Source organism: Lithobates pipiens, unplaced genomic scaffold, assembly GCF_037356315.1.
Source record: "Lithobates pipiens isolate NorthernLeopardFrog02 unplaced genomic scaffold, aLitPip1_a1.2 Scaffold_19, whole genome shotgun sequence".
Classification (NCBI taxonomy): domain Eukaryota; kingdom Metazoa; phylum Chordata; class Amphibia; order Anura; family Ranidae; genus Lithobates; species Lithobates pipiens.
The window spans coordinates 527596418-527622499 of NW_027507764.1; the positions used below are offsets into that span (position 1 = coordinate 527596418).

The 26082-nt window shown below is 45.5% G+C and overlaps 1 protein-coding gene across 6 annotated transcripts in view; it reads right to left on the minus strand.

Annotated features, from left to right (window-relative positions):
• Nucleotides 1-26082, minus strand: part of SLC43A3 (solute carrier family 43 member 3) — a 757299-nt gene that overhangs the window by 503387 nt on the left and 227830 nt on the right. The gene's annotated exons all lie outside the window — the stretch shown is intronic.

A 26082-nucleotide genomic window follows, 5' to 3' on the forward strand; every position in this document is an offset into this window, starting at 1 on the left:
TCATTTTGAAATGGAAGGAGTATCAGACCACTGCAAATCTACCAAGACCTGGCCGTCCCTCTAAACTTTCAGCTCAGACAAGGAGAAGACTGATCAGAGATGCAGCCAAGAGGCCCATGATCACTCTGGATGAACTGCAGAGAACTACAGCTGAGGTGGGAGAGTCTGTCCATAGGACAACAATCAGTCGTACACTGCACAAATCTGGCCTTTATGGAAGAGTGGCAAGAAGAAAGCCATTTCTCAAAGATATCCATAAAAAGTCTCGTCTAAAGTTTGCCACAAGCCACCTGGGAGACACACCAAACATGTGGAAGAAGGTACTCTGGTCAGATGAAACCAAAATCAAACTTTTTGCCCACAATGCAAAACGATATGTTTAGCGTAAAAGCAACACAGCTCATCACCCTCAACACACCATCCCCACTGTCAAACATGGTGGTGGCAGCATCATGGTTTGGGCCTGCTTTTCTTCAGCAGGGACAGGGAAGATGGTTAAATTTGAGGGGAAGATGGATGCAGCCAAATACAGGACCATTCTGGATGAAAACCTGTTGGAGTCTGCAAAAGACCTGAAACTGGGACAGAGATTTATCTTCCAACAAGACAATGATCCCAAACATACAGCAAAATCTACAAAGGAATGGTTCACAAATAAACGTATCCAGGTGTTAGAATGGCCAAGTCAAAGTCCAGACCTGAATCCAATCGAGAATCTGTGGAAAGAGCTGAAAACTGCTGTTCACAAACGCTCTCCATCCAACCTCACTGAGCTCGAGCTGTTTTGCAAGGAAGATTGGGCAAGAATTTCAGTCTCTCGATGTGCAAAACTGATAGAGACATACCCCAAGCGACTTGCAGCTGTAATCGCAGCAAAAGGTGGCTCTACAAAGTATTAAAGCAAGGGGGCCGAATAATTTTGCACGCCCCACTTTTCATTTTTTTATTCGTTAAAAAAGTTTCAAAAATCCAATAGATTTCATTCCACTTCACAATTGTGTCCCACTTGTTGGTGATTCTTCACAAAAAATAAAAATTTTATATCTTTATGTTTGAAGCCTGAAATGTGGCAAAAGGTTGAAAAGTTCAAGGGGGCCGAATACTTTCGCAAGGCACTGTATATGGCCGGGTGGGTGTTCTCTACTTCTGACTGGACGTTCCTGAGCTTCCCTTCAGAAGTAGGGGGATCACGTGCACGCGCTCCCACATATGTCCCACTAAAATAACATGTCCGTGATCACCTGCACACATCTGTATGTGATCACATATGTACATATGTCTGTGATCACAAAAAACAATTATTATACACTTAACGGAATTTTTTTTTTACCAAAGAAGTAGCAGAATACATTTTGGCTTAAATTTATGACAAAATTTGATTTTATTGGATTTCTTTTAAAATAGAAAGAAGAAAATATTATTTTATTTCCAAATTTACTCAATTTTTTCACTTATATCACAAAAAATAAAAAAACTGAGTCGTGAATAAATACCGCCAAAATACAGCTCTATTTGTGCAAACAAAATGATAAAAATTTAATTTGGGTACAGCGTAGCATGACCGCGCAATTGTCATTGAAAGTGCGAGAGGGCTGAAAGCTGAAAATCGGGCTGGGAAGAAGGGGGCGAAAGTGCCCTGTATTGTAGTGGTTAACCAAAAAAGGCTATTTCTAATTAATGTGACAAAAAATAATGTTATACACCAAAGATGTTGGATTGTTCAAAAACCCTTTTTTAAACGTACATGTGAATGCGCTTTGAGACTAGTAAAAAGTTTACTACTCAACAATGTGTGGCTTCTTTTTAGAATGATCAAAAGCAGTTTTTGGAGTAAAAGTTCGTGTTTACAGTGACAATGGGGCTTATTTACTAAAGGCTAATCACTTTGCACTACAAGTGCAGTTTCATGTGCACTTTTAAGTGTACTTGGAGTGCAAAGTGGAATTTCCTTCAGTAAATAACACCCACAGTGCTTTCTAATTTGCCACAATCACGCCATTTTCATGACTCCACAAAATTAATTCATGGTGCTGAAAAGGATGATTTTTTTTGTCAGTAATGCATTACATACATTAACAACAAAAACAAGGTGTGTGTAGCAGACCCACAACATAATAATATTTCACTGAAGAAGAGATTGTCACCTCATGTATCAAATAAATTACATTTGCACTATTGAAGAAAATGTCCAAGAAGAAAGGCCCATTGGAGAACCTAGGAGACAGCTAAAAAGATACCCAGGCAGTAAATCAAAGGAAATCTTCTTTTAGTTTATAAATTTAGGATAAGATGCTTCTTAAACAGTTTCTGGCATATCAATGGCCCCCCATCCACAAAGAACTCAACATACTTCTGTCTTACTTCGAGGGAGCTTTGGGGGGACAAGCCAGGACTTCCAGCTTCAAGTGCGTCAAGGTTTCTTGCTGAAGTCCGGCCTCAGGCCCAACTGAGGCCACATAGTTCATTGAATTTCTCCTCAACCAGTTCCCGACCGGTGCACGCTGATGTACTTCAGCAGAATGGCACAGGCAGGCATATTGGAGTACAGGTATGTCCATTTTTAAATGCGACCCTGCCATCGCGTGCGCGCTGCCGGCGGTGCGCTTGCGTGCCGGTTGAGATCCCCATGAGTCCGGTCGCGGGTCCAGGGGACTCAATCGCCATGGGGATACCCGCGATCGTCTCACAGGGCGGCTGAACGGGGAGATGCCGTTGTAAACAGCATCTCCCCATTCTGACGCTGATCTCTGCTCCATATGATTGGAGCAGAGATCAGTGTTCACTAGCACAAAGCCCAGCCCCCCACAGTAACACGCCCCTAGGAACACTTAACCCCTACACTGCCACCCCCTGGTTAACCCCTTCACTGCCAGTGTCATTTACACAGGAATCAATGCATTTGCATAGCATTGATTGCTGTATAAATGACAATGGTCCCAAAAATGTGTCAAAAATGTCCGATGTGTCAGCCACAATGTCGCAGTCACAATAAAAAAATCACTGATCGCCGCCATTGCTAGTAAAAAAAAAATTATTAATAAAAATGCCATAAAACTATCCTATTTTGTAAATGCTATAACTTTTGCGCAAACCAATCAGTAATCGCTTATGTGAAAAATGTGAAAAAATAAATAAAGATAAAAAAAGAAAAAAAATCCCCAATGTGTCCGCCATAATGTCGCAGTCGCGATAAAAATCGTTGATCGCTGTCATTAGTAGTAAAAAAAATTATTAATAAAAATGCCATAACTATCCCCTATTTTATAAAATGCTATAACTTTTGCGCAAACCAATCAATAATCGCTTATTGTGATTTTTTTGACCAAAAATATGTAGAAGAATACGCATCTGCCTAAACTGAGGGAAAAAAATAATTTTTTTATATATTTTTGGGGGATATTTATTATAACAAAAAGTAAAAAATTATGCGTTTTTTTCAAAATTGTCGCTCTATTTTTGTTTATAGCGCAAAAAATAAAAACTGCAGGGGTGATCAAATACCACCAAAAGAAAGCTCTATTTGTGGGAAATAAATTCCATCAATTTTTTTTGGGAGCCATGACGCATGACCACGCAATTGTCAGTTAAAGCGACGCAGTGCGGAATCGCAAAAAGTGGTCTGGTCTAAAGCCAGCAAAATGGTCCGGTCTGAAAGTGGTTAAAGAGTTGTGTAGAATGAAGCATGCAAGGCTTATATGGTTAGGTTTATATTCTGCCATGTCGATTGGAATAGGAATCATGGCCATTATCCCAAAGGCTTTCTCCACCACTCTCCTGGCTCTGGCCAGATGGTAGTTATAAACCCTCTGGTCCGGGGTGAGGGTCCTCATGGATTCAAAACGAAACAAAAAGCACTGAAAAGGCCGGAGCTGAAAATCAGATACGAGTGGACAAGAACGCACTGAAAATTAAATACATAATAGAAATACGAACCCACAAGCACAAATTGAAGAGCAGTAACGATTGTAAAAGCAGGAGGCTGAAAAGCGTGAATCGTCTGTCACCAAATGTCTACTAACACGACATTAGCGGAAGGAGCCCAAAGGGTGGTGCACTTGGTATTCAACTTCCTCTTCCTAGAGCGGTCGTACGTGTTGTACGTCACCACTAGGGATGAGCCGAACACCCCGCGGTTCGGTTCGCACCAGAACTTTCGAACGGACCCCAAATTCGTACGAACTTTAGAACCCCATTGAAGTCTATGGGACTCGAACATTTGAAATTAAAAGTGCTAATTTTAACAGCTAATAAGCAAGATACTGTCCTAAAAAGGGTTTGGGGACCTGGCTCCTGCCCCAGGGGACAAGGGTCAATGCAAAAAAAAGTTATAAAAATGGCCGTTTTGGAGGGGGCACTGATTTTAATGACGATTAAAGTGGAAAAAAAAGTGAAATATTCCTTTAAATATCATGCCTGGGGGGTGTCTGTAGTATGCCTGTGAAGTGCCACGTGTTTCCCGTGTTTAGAACAGTCCCTGCACAAAATGACATTTAACGGAAATAACGTCATTTAAAACTGCTTGCGGTTTTAATGTTATATCTGGTTCCTGCAATATGGTTGAAAATCATTGAGAAAAATGGCATGGGTAGCCCTCCCTGCCCATTACCAGCCCCTTTGGGTCTTGTACGCATATTAAGGGGAACCCCGTACCCATATTAAAAAAAGGAAATACGTGTGGCCCCCAGGCCCTATATACTCAGAACAGCAGTATACAGGCGGTGCAAACAAGACAGGGACTGTGTAGGTTTGTTGTGTTAAGTTGAATCTGTTTGTAATTTTCAACTGGTACATTTTTAAAGTGTAGCTCCAGTCAAAAAAACTATTTTTAAGCTTTTTGGAAAACATAGGGAAGGGTTATCACCCCTGTATAATTTGTTTTGCCGTCCGTCTTTTTCAGAGCACGCAGACAGCACGCACAATCTCCTACCGCTGACTGCAAGCTCTATTTAAAACGAGCAAGAGAGTTAGCTATATAGGTGGATATAGCGGTGTATACTGTGTTCAGAGCACGCAGACAGCACGCATAATCTCCTAACACTGACTGAAAGCTCTATTTAAAACGAGCAAGATATTTAGCTATATAGGTGGATATAGCGGTGTATACTGGGTTCAGAGCACGCAGACAGCACGCACAATCTCCTAACACTGACTGCAAGCTCTATTATAAAAGATAGATATATCGCTAGCTATATAGGTGAATATAGCGGTGTATACTGCGGTCAGGGCACGCAGACAACAACCATTACAGAAGAGCAAGAACGAAAAATCAGCCGATAACGATCGGTGTATACTGTGTTGAAGGTACACAGAACACCCACTAACTGCTACAGATGCCAACACTAGTGATGGCCGAACGGTTCGCCCGGCGGTCGTTTCGCGGCGAATTTCGGCTGTTCGTTATTCGCCCGATCGGCGGACTATTGCCGCCGTTCACCCGGCGGACTTCTGTGTTTTTACTGTGTAAAAGAACTTTGACCTATGATGACACATCCATCATGGGGTACAGGACAGCCAATTGAGACATTACAGCACATGGACACTTGGACATTCCCCCTAACTTATAAATACACCCGATCCGGCGGCCATTTTACATTCTTTCTTCTGTCACTATAGGGAGAGGTTGCTGTGTGGAGCAGGGAGAGATTACAGTGACCCAAATCGCTAGCTATTTGGTACACAAAAGTTCTTTACAGGACTGGTATAGGTGTTAGGTGTAGTTCAGGATAGGCAGTGCTGTGCTAGTGATTGTTGCAGCAGCCTGAGTGACTTTTGTCAGTTTAGAGAAAGGGACAGGACGGTGTGTGCTGCAGTGACAGCCAGTTTAGTCATTATCTGTTACTATCAGGTCCACAAAAGTGCTATTTCAATTATTGTTCCAGTAGCCTCTGTTTTGTCAGTTTAACCACCTCAGTACAGTGCAGTTACACCCCCTTCCTGACCAGACCAATTTTCAGCTTTCAGCGCTCTCACAGTTTGAATGACAATTACTCAGTCATCCAACAATGTATCCATATGAAACTTGCGTCCTTTTTTCCACACAAATAGAGCTGTCTTTTAGTGGTATTTAATCACTAGTGGGTTTTTTATTTTTTGTGCTATAAATAAAATAAAACGTAAATTTTGTGAAAAAAATGCCCTTTTCTTCTTTTCTGTCATAAATTTTTGCTAATTAGTAATTTTTCTTCATAAATTTTGGCCAAAATTTATACTGCTACATATCTTTGGTAAAAATAACCCACATTAGTATATATTATTTGGTCTTTGTGAAAGTTAGAGAGTCTACAAACTATGGTGCCAATCACTGAAAATTGATCACTTCTGATCAGGCCTTCAGTACATCAGGTGTATCTCATTTCTTGAGACACTAACAAGTCAGGAAAGTACAAATATCCCCCAAATGACCCCTTTTTACAAAGTAGACACCCCAAGGTATTAAGTAAGTAGCATGGTGAGTTTTTTTAAGTTGTCATTTTTTCCCACAATTCTTTGCAAAATTAAGATTTTTTTTTTTACTAAATTGTCATATTATCAGGTTATTTCTCACACACAGCATATGTATACAACAAATTACACCCCAAAATACATTCTGCTACTCTTCCCGAGTACGGCGATACCACATGTGTGATACTTTTACACAGCCTGGCCACATACAGAGCACCAACATTGATGTAGTACCTTCAGACGTTCTACGAGCAAAAATTACGCATCTCGTTTCTCAACCACCTATTACACTTTTGAAGGCCCTGGAGTACCAGGACAATGGAATTTCCCATAAAATTACCCCATTTTGGAAAGAAAACACCCCAACGTATAATCTGTGAGGCATAATGAGTCTTTTGAACGGTTCATTTTTTTCCAGAAGTTTTTGGAATATGTGGAAAAAAATTAAAACGCATTTTTTTTTTACACAAAATTGTCAATTTATAAGATATTTCTAACACATAGCATGTATATAGCAAAAATTACACCCCAAAATACATTCTGCTACTCTTCCCGAGTACGGCGATAACACATGTGTGAGACTTTTACACAGCCTGGCCACATACTGAGCACCAACATTGATGTAGTACCTTCAGACGTTCTACGAGCAAAAATTACGCATCTCGTTTCTCAACCACCTATTACACTTTTGAAGGCCCTGGAGTACCAGGACAATGGAATTTCCCATAAATGACCCCATTTTGGAAAGCAAATACCCCAACGTATAATCTGTGAGGCATAATGAGTCTTTTGAACGGTTCATTTTTTTCCAGAAGTTTTTGGAATATGTGGAAAAAAATTAAAACGCATTTTTTTTTTTTACACAAAATTGTCAATTTATAAGATATTTCTAACACATATCATGTATATAGCAAAAATTACACCCCAAAATACATTCTGCTACTCCTTCCGAGTATGGCGATACCACATGTGTAGGACTTTTACACAGCCTGGCCACATAGAGAGGCCGAACATTGAAGTAGTACGTTCAGGCGTTCTAGGAGTATAAATGACACATCTCATTTCATTCCTACCCATCACACTTTTGAAGGTCCTGGAGCACCAGGACAGTGAAGTTACCCACAAAATGACCCCATTTTGAAAAGCAAACACCCCAACGTATATTCTATGAGACATGGGCTGCAAATAGGTACTCGGGTACTCTGATGGGCTGGAGATAGGTACTTGGTTACTCTGATGGCCTGGTGACAGGTACTCGGTACTCTAATGGACTGTGACAGGTACTCAGGTACCCTAATGGGCCGTGACAGGTACTCGGGTACCCTAATGGGCCGTGACAGGTACTCGGGTACCCTGATGGGCCGTGACAGGTACTCGGGTACCCTGATGGGCCGTGACAGGTACTCGGGTACCCTGATGGGCCGTGACAGGTACTCGGGTACCCTGATGGGCCGTGACAGGTACTCGGGTACTCTGATGGGCCGTGACAGGTACTTGGGTACTCTGATGGGCCGTGACATGTACTCGGGTACTCTGATGGGCCGTGACAGGTACTCGGGTACTCTGATGGGCCGTGACAGGTACTCGGGTACTCTGATGGGCCGTGACAGGTACTCGGGTACTCAGATGAACTGTGACAGGTACTCGGGTACTCAGATGGGCTGGGACAGGTACTCGGGTACTCAGATGGGCTGGGACAGGTACTCGGGTACTCTGATGGGCTGGGACAGGTACTCGGGTACTCTGATGGGCTAGGACAGGTACTCGGGTACTCTGATGGGCTGGGACAGGTACTCAAATACTCTGATGGACTGTGACAGGTACTCTGATGGACTGTGATTGACAGGTACTATGAGGGGTGGTGACAGGTCCTCTTTATTGGGGGGGGGGGGGCAATCAGTATGATTGGTGTACACTGTATGCGGTAACGAGATGTTACCACAATCTCCTCCTCACACACGATCGGTGTGTGAGGAGGAGAACCCGGTAACATCCCGTTACCGCGGTTTGTTTACATTTTAGTGATCGGCTGTGAAAGGATCACAGCCGATCACGTGGGTAAACAGCCAGCCAATGGCTGTTTACCAGCGTCGGTGACGAGCAGTGTTCCCGGGGAACACGCCGCCAAGGACGTGCACGCGCAGCGCACTCGCGATCGCGCGCATGCGCCGTGCACGTTCGGGGTGTGACCATCTGTGATCGGCCGTGACTTCATCACGGCCGATCACGTGGTAAACAGCCATAACGAATGGCTGTTCACCCCCTTCGGTGGCGAGCGGTGTCTCCGTGACATGCCGCCACCGAAGAAACAGGGATGCGCGCAATCGTGCCCTGTTCCCTGTCCTCCCGCCACAATAGATGCGCCGCCTGGCCGTCATTTGACGGTCGGCGGTCAGCATCTAGTTAAATAGGGACAGGCAGGAAGCAGTGTGTGAGGCAGTGAGGGTCAGTTGAATCAGTAGCTGTTACTATTAGTTCCACAAAGGTTCTTTTCAGGACTGGTATCAGTGGTATGGTAATAGGCTTGTACACGTATAATATTCTTTCTTCCAAATATAGAAAGAATATTATACTTGACTGCTGCCCTTCTGCTGCAGTCTGCTAATCATTCACAACCCACTTGTTCCACAAAGCTCCTTATAAGGACTGGTAACTTGGTCTGTCTAGGGTGCTACAGTACATAGGGTTGAGTGAGGTACAGTCTGCTACTCTATAAGGACTGGTATAGGTCCACAATATATAGGGTTGAGGTGCACTACTGCTGACCGCTGCCCTATACTGCAGCAGTCCTTCATCGGTATAAGGACTGACGTACAGTCTGCTAATCACTCACAACCTACTTGTTAATTTGGTCTGTCTAGGGTTCTATACTGCAGCAGTCCTTCATCTGTATAAGGACTGACGTACAGTCTGCTAATCACTCACAACCTACTTGTTCCACAAAGGTCCTTATAAGGACTGGTAACTGGGTCTGTCTAGGGCTCTACAGTACATAGGGTTGAGTGAGGTACAGTCTGCCATTCTATAAGGACTGGTATAGGTCCACAATACATAGGGTTGAGGTGCACTACTGCTGACCGCTGCCCTATACTGCAGCAGTCCTTCATCGGTATAGGGACTGAGAGTTTTGTCACAGGGTCATTTAAAAAATGACAGGCAGAGGAAGAGGCAGGCCCTTCCACAGGGGTGGTAGGGGTAGGGCAGGAGCAACAGGCATGAGCCAAAGTGGGAAGTTGCAGAAGGTGCGTTCAATTACTTTAAAGGACGCACCAGACTTGGTTGAGTGGCTCGCTCAACCTTACTCTTCTGCACCCTCCTCATCCTCTCGATCTGCACCCTCTTCTTCACTCTCTGCTATGTGCACCCCCAAAGACACTACCACCAACAACACCACCACCATCATCACCACCACATACCTTCCGCTTGAGTCACAGGAATTATTTTCCGATCCATATCAAGAAGACATTTCTGATGCGCAGCCACTCTTGGTATTGGATCAGGAAGAGGAGGTAGCAACAACCGCTACTCAGCAGTCTGATGACAGTACCCAGATCAGCCCAAGGAGGAGGTTGGTCCCCGGTGTTGCTGCCTACTCCGAGATCTCTACTTATAGCGTTGGGGGAAGGTGACGTTGATGATGACGTGTCTAGTGATGTCACGTGGGTGCCCACAAGAGAGGAAGAGGAGGGGAGTTCAGAGGGAGATATGGACCAGCAGATAGGGAGGAGAAGCAGGAATAACTTACATTGCACAGGAGGGACAAAGAAGACTGCAAATGTATCAGGAGCAAGTCATCGACCATGTACGGTCACATCTGGCGCTCCCAGGACACCGGCACATGGCTCCGCAGTGTGGGCTTTTTTTAACATGCCCACTGCTGACAATAGCGTTGCCATCTGCAATCTTTGCAGTCAACGCATTAGTTGCGGTAAGCCCAACACTCATCTAGGGACGACTGCCTTAAAAAGGCACATGAGCAGCCATCACCGAGCCGAGTGGGAGCAACGGAACACACAAAGCCACACTGCAGGCTCTCACCGTCCAGCCTCGTCTTCTACTTCTCCTCTCTCCTCACAATTGTCCTCCACTCCACCTTCCATCACGCCAAGCTCACGTTTTTCTGCAAAAAGGCAGGCTTCCGTGGGCCTAATGTTCGAGCGTAAAAAAATTATGATGCCGGATAACCCTCTTGCCCAACGGTTGATGGCTGGCTTGTCAGAACTGATAGCCGGCCAACTGCTGCCATATAAACTGGTGGACTCGGAGGCCTTTCGCAAATTTGTGGCCATTGGAACACCACAATGGAAGGTCCCAGGAAGGAAGTATTTCTCAGAGAAGGGCATCCCAGAGCTATATGGCCATGTTCAGCAGCAAGTGAATGTATCTCTGGCACACAGTGTCGGTGCCAAGATACATCTGACCACAGACACGTGGTCTAGCAAACACGGGCAGGGAAGGTATATCACTTTTACTGCCCACTGGGTGAACCTTCTGACGGCCGTCAAGCATGTAACCCGTGGCACTCGTGTAGATTTGGTTTTACCGCCACGGATTGCATGCAGGCCTGGCCCTTCTCCTCCTCCTCCTACTCCATCCTCCTCCCTCTCCTCCTCGGCTGACTCCTCCTTTTCCGCTGCTAGCGTCTCTTCCGCTGCGCCGCCCAAGCTCTCCAGAACCTATTCGACATGCTAGGTGAGACGTTGCCGTGCTGCGTCTGTTGTGCCTGGAAGCCAAGAGCCACACTGGCCCGGCACTCCTTTCAGCTTTGCGTTCACAGGCAGATCAGTGGCTAACACCGCTCAATTTGACAGTTGGTAAAGTGGTGTGTGACAACGGTGCCAATCTGCTTAGCGCATTAAAACAGGGCAAAAACACGCACGTGCCATGCATGGCACATGTCTTAAACTTGGTCGTGCAGCGATTCGTTGTCAAATACCCTGGGGTCCAGGACATCTTGCGGCAGGCAAGGAAAATCTCGGCCCATTTCAGATCTTACACGGCCATGGCTCACCTTACTGACATTCAGTGGCGACACAATCTGCCGGTCAGACGTCTTATTTGCAATTGCCCGACGCAATGGAACTCAACCTTCTATATGCTTGATAGGCTGCTCCAGCAGAAACGTGCAGTTAACGTCTACCTGTATGAACTCTGCGGCAGAACAGGTTCTGGGGAGCTGGGTTTTTTTTCATCGCGCCAGTGGCTGCTCATGCACGATGCATGCAGACTTCTGCGGCCATTTGAGGAGATCACCAAACTGGTCAGTCGCAGCCATGGCACCATCAGTGACATGGTACCTTATGCCTTCTTTATGGAGCGTGCATTGCCTCGTGTCATTGATCAAGCTGTGGAGGAGCAGGAGCGGGAAGATGAGGAAGTCGCAATGCTGGATGAATTCCCAGGGGGGGCTACTCTATCTGAGACAAGTCAACAACAGGAGTCTAAAGAGGAGTCAGAGGAGGATGGTGCCGGGGCGGATGAGGAGGAGCAAGAAGAGTGTGCTTTAAACCTTTCTGGGACCCCTGTTGTTGTGCGTGGATGGGGAGAGGAGAATGAAGAGGACGACATTATCCTGGATGATGAGCAGGAGCCAGGCCACCACACCGCTTCCAGTTTAGTGCAAATGGGGGCCTTCATGCTCCAGTGTTTTAATAGGGACCACCGTATAAAAAGCATAAGGGTCAAGGACCAGTACTGGGTGGCAACGTACTTAGACCCCCAGTACAAACACAAAATGGCGGAAATGTTACCGCCTTCACAGAGGGCTGGCAGAATAGAGCACTTCCAGGCCTTGCTTCGAGAAATGCTGCATTCTGCTTTTGCGTGCGCTGGCAGAGGAGCAATTCCCACTCCCAGAGAAGGAGATGCGGGTACCAATCCAACAGCGCCTGCAAGAAGAGGCCGGTTTGAAGATGTGTTGGTGACTTCGGATATGAGGTCATTCTTTCAGCCGACCCATCGACAGGTGTCATCCGGATCCAGCATCAGGGAACGCCTAGACCGTCAGGTGTCCGACTACATCGGGTTAACGGCCGATGTGGACGCTCTGAGGAGTGATGAACCCCTGGACTACTGGGTGGGCAGGCTTGACCTCTGGCCAGAGCTTGCCCAATTTTCAATGGAACTGTTGGCTTGCCCCTCGTCCAGTGTCCTGTCCGAAAGGACGTTCAGCGCAGCAGGGGGGGATCGTGACTGATAAGCGTACTCGCCTAGCTCATGACAGTGTTAACTACCTCACATTTCTAAAAATGAATGAGGCATGGATCTCGGAGGAATTCAACACATGTGACCAGAAGACCATGTATATGTCTATAAACAATTTTTTTAATCGAGCACACAGACCTTCTTTCTTGATTTGGCTCACTTCCTTGTCCAAAAAAAGCACACCGTACTATATGCCCGTACCCTCCTCTTTGAAGAGGTTGAGCAGTGTCATATTTCTACTGGGGCTGCTTATTATGAGGGGCTGCCACCATCCCTGTGCTGTGCTGTGCTGACATCCTCCTGGGGCTGTACCTCTGCTGTGCATATTATGAGGAGCTCCCACCATCCCTGTGCTATGCTCATTATGAGGGGCTCCCACCATCCCTGTGCTGTGCTGACTTCCTCCTGGGGCTGCTTATTATGAGGGGCGCCCAGCCTCCCACCATCCCTGTGCTATGCTGACTTCCTCCTGGGGCTGCTTATTATGAGGGGCTCCCACCATCCCTGTGCTGTGCTGACTTCCTCCTGGGGCTGCTTATTATGAGGGGCTCCCACCATCCCTGTGCTATGCTCATTATGAGGGGCTCCCACTATCCCTGTGCTATGCTCATTATGAGGGGCTCCCACCATCCCTGTGCTATGCTGACTTCCTCCTGTGGCTGCTTACGGTGCAGGTGTCAGTGATGTATATCACTCTGCTGATGTCAGTGCTCTCTATCACGGTGCTGCTGTCAGTGCTGTAAATCACGGTGCTGGTGTTAGTGCTTTATGTCACGCTGCTGATGTCAGTGCTCTCTATCACGGTGCTGCTGTCAGTGCTGTATATCACGGTGCAGGTGTCATTGCTGTATGTCACGCTGCTGCTGTCAGTGCTGTATATCACGGTGCTGGTGTTAGTGCTTTATGTCACGCTGCTGATGTCAGTGCTCTCTATCACGGTGCTGCTGTCAGTGCTGTATATCACGGTGCAGGTGTCATTGCTGTATGTCACGCTGCTGCTGTCAGTGCTGTATATCACGGTGCTGGTGTTAGTGCTTTATGTCACGCTGCTGATGTCAGTGCTCTCTATCACGGTGCTGCTGTCAGTGCTGTATATCACGGTGCTGGTGTTAGTGCTTTATGTCACGCTGCTGATGTCAGTGCTCTCTATCACGGTGCTGTTGTCAGATGACTCTATCACGGTGCAGGTGTCATTGCTGTATGTCACGCTGCTGATGTCAGTGCTCTCTATCACGGTGCAGGTGTCATTGCTGTATGTCACGCTGCTGGTGATCATCTCCTGCACCCTCTTCTTTGCCTACCCTGGTCCCTGACCTTCCCTCTCCTCCATTGCCTTCATGCGCTCCACAGTCCTGAATTGTCACAACAATTTCCCATATGAAAAAAAAGAATGCTTGTAGTTGTCGATCCCAGATTCACCTCCTACATGTGTTATGTCATTGGCCATGTGGTGGGACTATGTTTGCACAGCTATTAATTATTTTGTGGCTGCAAATTTGACCTGTAGGTTTGCGAAGTTAGCCTCCCATTGAAGTCAATGGGGCCCGCCGCGAACGTTCCGGTTCGCAAACTATCGGCCGCGTTTGCGAAACGTCCTGTCGGAAGTTCGTCCATCACTAGCCAACACACTACACAAGGCCGCCGCACTGGCGGCCTTATATAGTGTGGGGCGTGTACTACACAGCCTGAGCTATGATTGGCCACAGGCATCCTGCCTGTGGCCAATCATGGCTCTCCTCGCTGCCGGCGCTGTGATTGGCCAAGCATGCGGGGTCACAGTGCATGCTTGGCCAATCATGAGCCAGCAATGCACTGCGCCATAGCAGTGCATTGTGAGCCGTGAACACCACACGAATTTGGTGCGAACGGCCCATAACGTTCGGAATTCGGCGAACAGCCGATGTTCAAGTCGAACGTATGTTCGACTCGAACACGAAGCTCATCCCTAGTCACCACGTTCTTGATGTTCGGAAATTCCGACAACTTTGTACGACTGTGTGTATGCAAGACAAGTTTGAGCCAACATCCGTCAGAAAAAATACATGGGATTTTGTCGTCGGAATGTCTGATCATGTGAACACAGCATTATAGCTGCTACACAGAGACTTTGCCTATTGCTGAGAGATCTCTCAATTGCACCATATCCTAGCCATTTTCTTAGATTGCACTCTAGACTAGTTATAGTATTATTATTCATACTGCAGTTATAGATTATATGCACTGTTTATTGCATACTTTGCTAATTTATGAGTTGATTCCAGTCTAGAGGTACAGAACTCTGTTCTAAGTAACTTTGGTATCAGGACCTGGTTGATCTGCCGGTGGCATTGTGCTTCCTAGAGCAGAAGGTTGCAATATCAGTGTTCACCAGCAGGTGTCTCCCAACAGCCAGCAGTCCCCAGTAATCAGTCTCAACCGAACCTGACGAGATTGGCCTCTCTTATATCTCCAGACCAGGTCCCACTGAAGCTGGAAAAGAGGGTACCAAAGAACAGAAGGAACACGAGTGGAGGCAGGTGTTGATAGGAGTGCTTGCAGCAGGAGATACTGACCCTAGCAGGCTGGCAGAACATCAGGTCAGGAATGGTAGCTGATCCAACCAAAGTTAAAGGGGCACTCAACACAGGCTGTGGGTTCAGATGCGAGGCATGTCAGAGCTCCTAGCAGGCTTGAAACAGGAACTTGCTGTTATGAGCAGAGCTGATACAGATGGCAGCCGAATAGACACTTGAACCAGATGTGAGATCAGAGCCAGAAAAAGTGGCATGGTCACAGAGATAGCTGAGGTCAGCACTAGGCGGGCAGCAAGGTACCCAGACGTTAGACACTGGAGCATGAGCAGGAGCCTGCTTTAAATAGTCCATCTAGCACCCACGTGCTTGTGTGCCCGTGCACATTCCTATGTGTATGTGCGTGCCTAGTCACCATCCTGCTGAGAATTCTGCACACATGCACATTTCTATTAGCCATTCTTCATGCGTGCACATTTATATTAGCCAAACATCTGATAGTCATTCTCTGACAGCTGGGGGGGGGGGGGGGGGAAAGCAGCAGCACACTGAGCTTTCCAGTGAATGGCTGGGCAGTGGGGGCATGTCAGGACAAGTCTGATCAATGGAGGAGAGTACATAGTAGGTAGGTAAGGTTGAATAAAGACAATAGTCCATCCAGTTCAACCTGTGTTGGTGTACGTGTGTCAGTGTCGATAATCATTTCTCATATCCCTGTATATTGTGTTCACTAAGATACATATCCAAGAGTCTTTTAAAAAGCATCAAGCATACTCCCCGCTGATATCACCAATTGTGGGAGAGAGTTATTTTTTCCACCCGGATTGCGTTCTTACATTTCTTATTGCATTCCTTGTAGTGTTGGAATGCTGACAATGCCCCAACCGCTTTATTTTTTCAAGGCCATTTTTTTCTCTTTAAATAAGACTTTTACGTTACGATTTAGTCTCCTAGTTTAACCTTTGCTCTTCTATATTTATTGCCCATTGGAATGCAATGTGCGATACCATTGTATAATATGTTCCTAAAGCATTCCCATTTTTCTTGTTTCCTAGGATATGGTTCCAATTGATGTCTTGTAGTATTGAACGCAGTTCAGAAAAGTTTGCCCATTTGAAATTTAGAGTTCTTGTGCTACCCTCATGCCTCCTTTTCTTATGATTTATGCGAAATGTGATCATCCTGTGATCGCTAGATCCCAAGTTGTCCCGATTTGCCACATCTGAGATCAGACTTGGATTGTTCGTAATTAATAAATCTAGCAATGCATTCTTTCTACTCAGGAAATCTACTCTGGATACTAAGAATTGGGACATGAAGTTGTCCTTTAAGACATTCTAAAATTACAGAGCTTTAATGAGTGCGCTACACACTGATTTCCCAGCATAGTTAGAAAACTGACCACAGTGTGCTCTCCTGCTTAGTGTGTTTATAATAGGAAAGCAGAGGGACTAGCAAGAACACCAGGGATTTCACATAAAGAGAACAGGATACTTTCTCATACAAGTACATGGTATAGTAAGCACATATCAGGAATATGAAGTGTTGGGGTAACAAACACTTTAATGAACCATTTAAGTTGGGATCGACATTATTAGGCAACATTACTTACTTCAGGGATTCAATAGGGTTTAAAATAGACATTTTCTTTCTAAGGCTTCATGCACACGAGACGCAGATGCAAACACTGCTGGACACATGTTGAAACCGGCGTTTAGAAACGCGCGTTTTGCCGCGATTTTTACCGCGATTTAGCGGCGTTTTACCGCGTTTTACCGCGTTTGTGTCTAGAAGCGTTTAGTTAAGCTAACATCATAGACCCTCCCCAGCTCAAAAAAACAGTATTATTAACTATTTCAGCAATTTTGTGAGACCAGAGTGAGTAGCAGCAGCTGTGAGAGCTGCAGTGTACTTGTATTTAGCGTGTCACTTGCCACGGCACCTGCCACAAGTTGTGGATTGTCCACTTGCCACGTCACTTGCCACGTCATCTGCCACAAGTTGTGGATTGTCCAACTGCCACGTCACCTGCCACAAGTTGTGGATTGTCCACTTGCCACGTGACTTGCCACATCACCTGCCACAAGTTTTGGATTGTCCACTTGCCACGTCACTTGCCACGTCACTTGCCACAAATTGGGGATTGTCCACTTGCCACATCACCTGCCACGTCACCTGCCACAAGTTGTGGATTGTCCACTTGCCACGTCACTTGCCACATCGCCTACCACGTCACTTGCCACAAGATGTGGATTGTCCACTTTCCACGTCACCTGCCATGCCACCTGCCACAAGTTGTGGATTGTCCACTTGCCACGTCACCAGCCACATCACCTGCCACAAGTAGTGGATTGTCCACTTGCCACGTGACTTGCCACATCACCTGCCACGTCACTTGCCACATCACCTGCCACAAGTTGTGGATTGTCTACTTGCCACGTCACTTGCCACATCAACTGCCACGTCACCTGCCACGTCACCGGCCACGTCACCTGCCACAAGTTTTGGATTGTCCACTTGCCACATCACTTGCCACAAGTTGGGGATTGTCCACTTGCCACATCACCTGCCACGTCACCTGCCACAAGTTGTGGATTGTCCACTTGCCACGTCACTTGCCACATCACCTGCCACGTCACTTGCCACGAGATGTGGATTGTCCACTTTCCACGTCATCTGCCATGCCACCTGCCACAAGTTGTGGATTGTCCACTTGCCACGTCACCAGCCACATCACCTGCCACAAGTAGTGGATTGTCCACTTGCCACGTCACTTGCCACATCACCTGCCACAAGTTGTGGATTGTCCACTTGCCACGTCACCTGCCACATCACCTGCCACAAGTTGTGGATTGTCCACTTGCCACGTCACCTGCCACAAGTTGGGGATTGTCCACATCACCTGCCACGTCACTTGCCACATCACCTGCCACAAGTTGTGGATTGTCCACTTGCCACGTCACTTGCCACATCACCTGCCACGTCACTTGCCACAAGATGTGGATTGTCCACTTTCCATGTCACCTGCCATGCCACCTGCCACAAGTTGTGGATTGTCCACTTGCCACGTGACTTGCCACATCACCTGCCACATCACCTGCCACATCACTTGCCACGAGATGTGGATTGTCCACTTTCCACGTCATCTGCCACATCACCTGCCACAAGTAGTGGATTGTCCACTTGCCACGTCACTTGCCACATCACCTGCCACGTCACTTGCCACAAGTTGTGGATTGTCCACTTGCCACATCACTTGCCACCTGCCATGTCACTTGCCACAAGCTGTGGATTGTCCACTTGCCACGTCACCTGCCACGTCACCTGCCACAAGTTTTGGATTGTCCACTTGCCATGTCACTTGCCACGTCAGCTGCCACATCACTTGCCACAAGATGTGGATTGTCCACTTGTCACATCACCTGCCACATCACTTGCCACATCACCTGCCACAAGTTGTGGATTGTCCACTTGCCACGTCACTTGCCACATCACCTGCCACGTCACTTGCCACGAGATGTGGATTGTCCACTTTCCACGTCATCTGCCATGCCACCTGCCACAAGCTGTGGATTGTCCACTTGCCACGTCACCAGCCACATCACCTGCCACAAGTTGTGGATTGTCTACTTGCCACGTCACTTGCCACATCACCTGCCACGTCACTTGCCACAAGATGTGGATTGTCCACTTTCCACGTCACCTGCCATGCCACCTGCCACAAGTTGTGGATTGTCCACTTGCCACGTCACCAGCCACATCACCTGCCACAAGTTGTGGATTGTCCACTTGCCACGTGACTTGCCACATCACCTGCCACGTCACTTGCCACATCACCTGCCACAAGTTGTGGATTGTCTACTTGCCACGTCACTTGCCACATCACCTGCCACGTCACTTGCCACAAGATGTGGATTGTCCACTTTCCATGTCACCTGCCATGCCACCTGCCACAAGTTGTGGATTGTCCACTTGCCACGTCACCAGCCACATCACCTGCCACAAGTTGTGGATTGTCCACTTGCCACACCACTTTCCACGTCACCTGCCACGTCACCTGCCACAAGATGTGGATTGTCCACTTGCCACGTCACCAGCCACATCACCTGCCACAAGTTGTGGATTGTCCACTTGCCACATCTTTTTCCACGTCACCTTCCACGTCACCTGCCACAAGTTGTGGATTGTCCACTTGCCATGTCCCTTGCCACGTCCCCTGCCACGTCACCTGCCACAAGTGGATTGTCCACTTGCCACATCACCTGCCACAAGTTGTGGATTGTCCACTTGCCACGTCACCTGACACAAGTTGTGGATTGTCCACTAGCCACGTCACTTGCCACATCCCCTGCCACAAGTGGATTGTCCACTTGCCACGTCACTTGCCACGTCCCCTGCCACAAGTGGATTGTCCACTTGCCACGTCACCTGCCACAAGTTATGGATTGTCCACTTGCCACGTCACATGCCAGTCACCTGCCACAAGTTGTTGATTTTCCACTTGCCACGTCACCTGCCAGGTCACTTGCCGCGTCACCTGCCAGGTCACTTGCCACGTCACCTGCCACAAGTTGTGGACTGTCCACTTTCCACATCATTTGCCACTTCACCTGCCACGTCACTTGCCACAAGTTGTGGCAAGTCCACTTGCCACATCACTTGCCACCTGCCATGTCACTTGCCACAAGTTGTGGATTGTCCACTTGCCACGTCACTTGCCACCTGCCATGTCACTTGCCACAAGTTGTGGATTGTCCACTTGCAATTGCAATTGTTTAAAATATTTTTCTAATGGTTTTTCATCATTTGCAATAATTTTTGAGATTTTTAATGTAAAAAAAAGGTCACCTTTAAAAACGCATATAAACGCAAATGCGGCTAAACGCGGTAGTGGCGTTTTACCGCGTTTTGCCGCGTTTTGCGTCTGAAACGTGGAAATTTTTGCTTCTGAATGCATTTTTTTGCTTCTGGAAAAACGAGATTAAACGCAACTGCATAAAAACGGAAAAAAACGAGACTGTGTGCATGGACACATAGGATAACATTGAATGAGTTCAGGGGCAGTTGAAAAAACTGTCCAACTGCATCTGAACGCGCGTTTAACTGCGTCTCGTGTGCATGAGGCCTTAGGAAGGGAGCCTAATGCTGCTGAGAGATCCACTCTAGCTTTCCATCGCTTAATCAGGCTTACTAGCTTGTTATTTTTTCTGTTTAAATGTCTGATAAACTTTATAGTTTTTCTACAAAAAAAACTATAGGACTAGAAAAAAAATCTCAAACAGACCCCTTTATTGCCTATCAAATACCAACTTTTGATCACAAAAAAAGGTTAGTCATGCTTCTTAGCTTGATTTGTATCCCTGCTTTTCCAATTTGATTTGTTTAATGTGTCTAATTTTTAGTGTCATACCCTCATATAGACTCTAATATTTTTTTTTGGCCATTAATGTACCACATTTTTATATGAAAGTTGAATTAAAAAGTTGATTGTTTTTTGCTTTAAGTTTGATTTTTGCAGACCCAAAATACATATTTGATAAGTGCAAACAATTAATATCCCTTCAAATCTGTATTAAATTCAGTTGCATACAAAAGTATTTGGTTGTGCAAGTCCTTGAGTAGAAAGTGTAAAAAACCTTCTCCAAAACTGAAATTTAGGGCTTTACTAATTATTTTGTGGACTAGGTAAGCCATGAAATATGTCAACTAAAAGTGAATTCTCTCTAAGCACCAAATTAAGAACGAAATACCCCAAAAACTATTGTTTACAAAAAATTTAGTGTGGGGTTCCCTCCAAAAATCATACCAGACCCTTCTGGGTCTGGTGTGGATTTTAAGGGGAACTCAACTACAAATTAAAAAAAAATTGGTGTAGGGTACCCCCCCCAAAATCGATACCAGACCCTTATCTGAGCATGCGGCCTGGAGGTCAGGATAGGGAGGGACTGGCGCATGCCCCCCATCTTGAACCGTATCAGGCCACATACCCTCAACAAGGGCCTCTTTCTGACAACCCTGACCATTGGTTGTTGGGGTCTGAGGGCAGGGGGCTTATCAGAATCTGAAAGCCCCCAGATCCTGCCCCCCATGTGAATGGGTAGGGGTACATTGTACCCCCTTACATTACATTACACCCCTTAGTAGAACCTTACTAACTGTTTTGGATCCTAGATAAAGGTCTGGCCGAGTTATCTGCACCTGGTCTAAATCAAATTTGTTTGCAAAGCATCATCTCAGGTGTATTCTGTACTGTTAAGCAGAGATTGGAGGACCCTTATTTAAGGGGTCGTTTGGCCAGTTTCATCCAGGTTTTCTGCTGATGGCTTGTGGACTCCTGGACTCTTTCCGATGGGAGGGGGGTCTCTAGGTGAAGCATTTTGAGTAAGGAGATTCAGCATATATCTTGACATAATAGAAAATAGTAATTTAATCAAAGTATTAAACAATCCATAACACTAACTATGAAAGGTACCACATGCAGTGTCTGTTATCCTGTTACAACAAAATATATCACATTTGAGCCCAGCACAACACCTTTCCTGTATGACAATACTCTTGACACACCCTCACTTAATACAGAGGTGTACTACATTAAAACCCATCCACACTACTACCACATCCTACTGATGGTCATAAAACATGACTGCGCTGCTGCCATCACTGAAAAGGTACTGCCACAAAGTGATCTGAAAGATATACCGTTATCTAACCCTGACATGACACTTTTTGTTGATGGTTCTAGTAACGAAAATCCAGATGGCACAAATGCAGCTGGATATGTAGTAGTGACACAGGATGAGATTTTGGAAGCTGGGCCACTACCAAAATATTATTTAGCACACGTTGCAAAACTTGTAGCACTGACAAGAGCATGCATACTATCAGAAGGAAAATCCGTAACCATATACACTGACAGTCAATATGCCTTTTCAACAGTACATGTTTTTGCACAACAATGGAAAAACAGGGGGATGTCACCTCCAGTGGTAAACCAATTTCACACACGGACTTCATTTTAGAACTCCTAGATGCAATACAGTTACCAAAAAAGCTTGCAATCTGCAAATGTCAAGCACACACAATATATACAGACCCCATCTCAAAAGGAAATAAAAGGGCAGATGAAGCTGCCAAAATAGCGGCACAAGAAACACATAAAATGACGACAGAACGAGAAATCCATAGAGATAGATCATACAGTCCTTACTGATATGCAGCAGTATTGACACATGGAGTAACTCATGTGTCAAACAGGGGGATGACTGAGATGTTTATTTAAGGTATGTACAGTCTATGGCTTCACTAACTACTAAAAAAAACTTTTTTGCTGTCAGTGCATTATATGTTCAAGATACAATGCTCAAGGAGACATAAGACCACAGAAAGGGAAGTTCCCCATACAGCAATATCCATTCCAACACATTAGCATGGATTTTATTGAATTAGACAAATGTGAAAGGAAGAAATATTGTTTGGTAACCAGGCACCCTGACCAAATGGGTGGAGATATTCCCGACAGGAAGTGCAGATGCACAGACAATTATAATGGACCTCATTTTGTAATTAAAACTATACAACATTTGACAGAAGTGATGAGAATTAAAGGGAAATACGATTGTGCCTATCATCCCCAATCAGCTGGATTGGTAGAAAGACATAATGGCATTCTAAAAAGCAAACTGAGAAAAGCTATGGAAGAAACAGGTAAAAATAATTGAATGTGTTGCCTACTAGTAGCTGTGACCAGTGTGTATATCACACCCTCAAAAGAAGCTTTAAGCCCATTTGGAATGATAAGGCCATATAAGATACCCTTACAATCAAATTAAACACCTACTGAGCACACACCAGCAGAATACATGTCTAGGTTGTTAATACAAAGACGTACTAATGATTTTGGTTCTGGTCTAGAAAGTCAAATTTAAGAAGATGAAAAGGTGCATGTGGGAGATTGGGTCTCAATAAAAAGTAATAAGAAAAAAGCAGTGGTACTCCCCAAGGTGGGATGGTCTTTTCAAAGTCCTCTTAACTACCCCTACTGCGATAAGGATTGCAGAGAGGTCTACCTGGATTCACCAGTCCCATTACAAAAAGGTTTTACAGGCAGAATAGGGCCAGATGGCTACAAGAGGTTCAGAAAATCCGGCTACAAAGGGAGGTCTCACACAAGGTGGGACTTGTCTCAAACCGGTGAAGTCTCCCTCCCCTTCCAACTCCCCTATCCTATCCGTTGGAACTCTGTAGCTGGTTAGGATGAAAGGGACAGTAATTATCCTTGGGTTACTGGTGACTCTAGGAGAGGCATCCATAAGAGGGGTTATACGTTATGGAAGAACAGAGGAACCTTTGGATTAGGAAAGAACAGGAAAGCATTGAATCTAAAACTTTATAGAGGGAATAACTAGCATATACTGGTAGACTTCTGTCAGATTGCAGATTGTGGGGATACTACTGGGGCTAGAGGACTTCTATGGGCAGATAAATATATCTGCTGGCTCTGGAATAGGGCAGGAAGCAGTCAAGCATGGGATTAGGCCATGTGTACCACAGCGCATCAAGATTGGGGGTAAAATCCACCAGGGGCTAAAAAGAGTGGAATAAAGGAGAGACTCATAATCACAAAAGCGGTCAACTCCCCCTGCACAAATAGTAAGAACTGTAACCAACTATTAATAACATTAAAGGAGCAGAGGAAGGAAGATCAGCAGTTGTATTCCATGGGAGTATGGGTGTCAGGAACTGACCCCTCAGGAACATTTTTCCTTGAGGTATTACCACCTAATAAAACTAGACAACAGGAAAAAGTAGACTCAGAAGGGAAAGAAGAAGGCCATACTAAAATAGAAGTTCTGAGTAAAACTATAAGATTCATTAACCTAACAATAGAAGATGCCATAGCTTTGGAGACGGGCTACCAAGAAAAAAATTAGTGGTTAGAATGGTTGAGATATACGGTTAAAACTCTAAAAAGGGAAAACTGTTTAGTTTGTGCAGGAGCCAGACCACATTTAGCAACAGTTCCTTTTCCTCTAGATCACAATACAGATCCAGAAGGTTTAAAATGTATGTTGCAATTGTATAATAAGAGCTATAAACTTGAAACAAATTCTATTTGTCACACATTGAGTTTGTTGTTTCCCCCAGTACAGAGACCTCAGATACCTCCAGCGGTTACCGCTTATCTGGGCAACTTTACTTGTTTTGCACTCCCAGGGAACCGTAGCGCGGTGGATCTTGGGTCACTACCTGATGACTACTGTGTGGAGAGGATTAACATGGATAACGGTGACTGGGTTGGACATGACATTCAGAGAGCTGATGTCTGGTGGATGTGTGGGGATAAGAAACTGCGAGCTAGACTACCGGCCAATGCCCGAGGGGATTGCGCTATGGTCCAGCTGGCTATGCCCCTGAGAATCCTGTCAGAATACCCGTGGACTAAGTCGCCGACAGTATCGGAGGGACACCTCTCCCATGGGGTCATTTGACTCTCAGATCTACATAGATGAGATTGTGGTTCCTCGCGGGGTGCCGGATGAGTTTAAAGCCAGGAATCAGGTGACAGCTGGGTTTGAGTCTCTTCTCTGGTGGGTGACTATAAATAAAAATGTTGACTGGATTAATTATATATATATTATAACAACGATTTGTAAACTATACTAGGGATGCTGTGAAGGGCCTAGCAGAACAGTTGGCCCCCACATCTCTAATGGCCTGGTAGAACCGAATTGGCTTTAGATATGGTCCTAGCTGAAAGAGGAGGGTATGCAAAATGTTTGGTAGCATGTGTTGCACCTTTATCCCTAACAATACAGCTCCTGGAGGGACAGTGACCAGAGCCTTGGAAGGACTGACTGCGCTATCGAATGAATTGGCGGAAAACTCAGGTATTAATGATTCATTCACAACCTGGCTTGAAGGATGGTTCGGTAAATGGACTGGATTTATCACATGTTTGATCTCAATCGCTGTGGCTTTAGCTGTTTTGGTCACTTGCGGATGCTGCTGCATTCCCTGTATTCGAGGGCTTTTACAAAAACTGATTGAAACTGCAGTCTCAAGAACAATGCATCAAACCCTCTCTACCTCTGAGGAGACCTATGTGGACATTGAAGCTCAACTTAATGACATACACTCCGAAAGTGTATAACACAGGGACCATCATCGAAGTGTGTTGAGATAAAATAGTCACACAAAGAGGAGGGAATGTTAAAAAAGTTTGAAATGTTTATTATGTGACTATTAGAAAAACAATATTCCTGAGACTGATTTTTAAAACTTACTTCTGAGCACATTATTGTATTAACTTGCTGTATCGTTTTGTCTTAACTAACTCCATAGTAAGTTGTAGGGTGATTAGGTTTGACTATATATGATAGCCTAAGATTGTACAGGAAACCTGAATACCAAAATAAAGTGCCATCGTGTACCAGACACGTTATTTATGTTTCCTCAGCCAATAGAAGCATAGAGGTGGTGTTCTTGTAGGGAATAAGGAGGGGGGAGATATTCTTTTGTGAGACTTTACTGCAGCTTTTGTCCTGTAAGCATGTCTCCCTTTTGTGGGCCACATCAGAAATAAATTGTCTGCTTCTCAATACATCTGGAGTTTTGACTGATCACAAGAGAAGATTCCAAACAGTTCCCCTTAAAATCGGGAGCCAGCAATACATTACAGCTGCGAGCGAATTTAAATTAAATTTTTTCCTTTAGGAATGTAATTTTGCTGCGGCACTGTTCTAGATATCGCACAGATGTGCCATGTTATAGGCAGACTAAGGGGACCCCCCCCCCCCCCCCGGCAAGATATTTAAAGTAATATTTAATTTTTATTGTTTAAGCATTATTAAAATCACTGCTCCTCAAAAAACAATAATTTGAATATTGGCGCTATAGTTCATGACCACCATACTGTAATGCAAAAAGT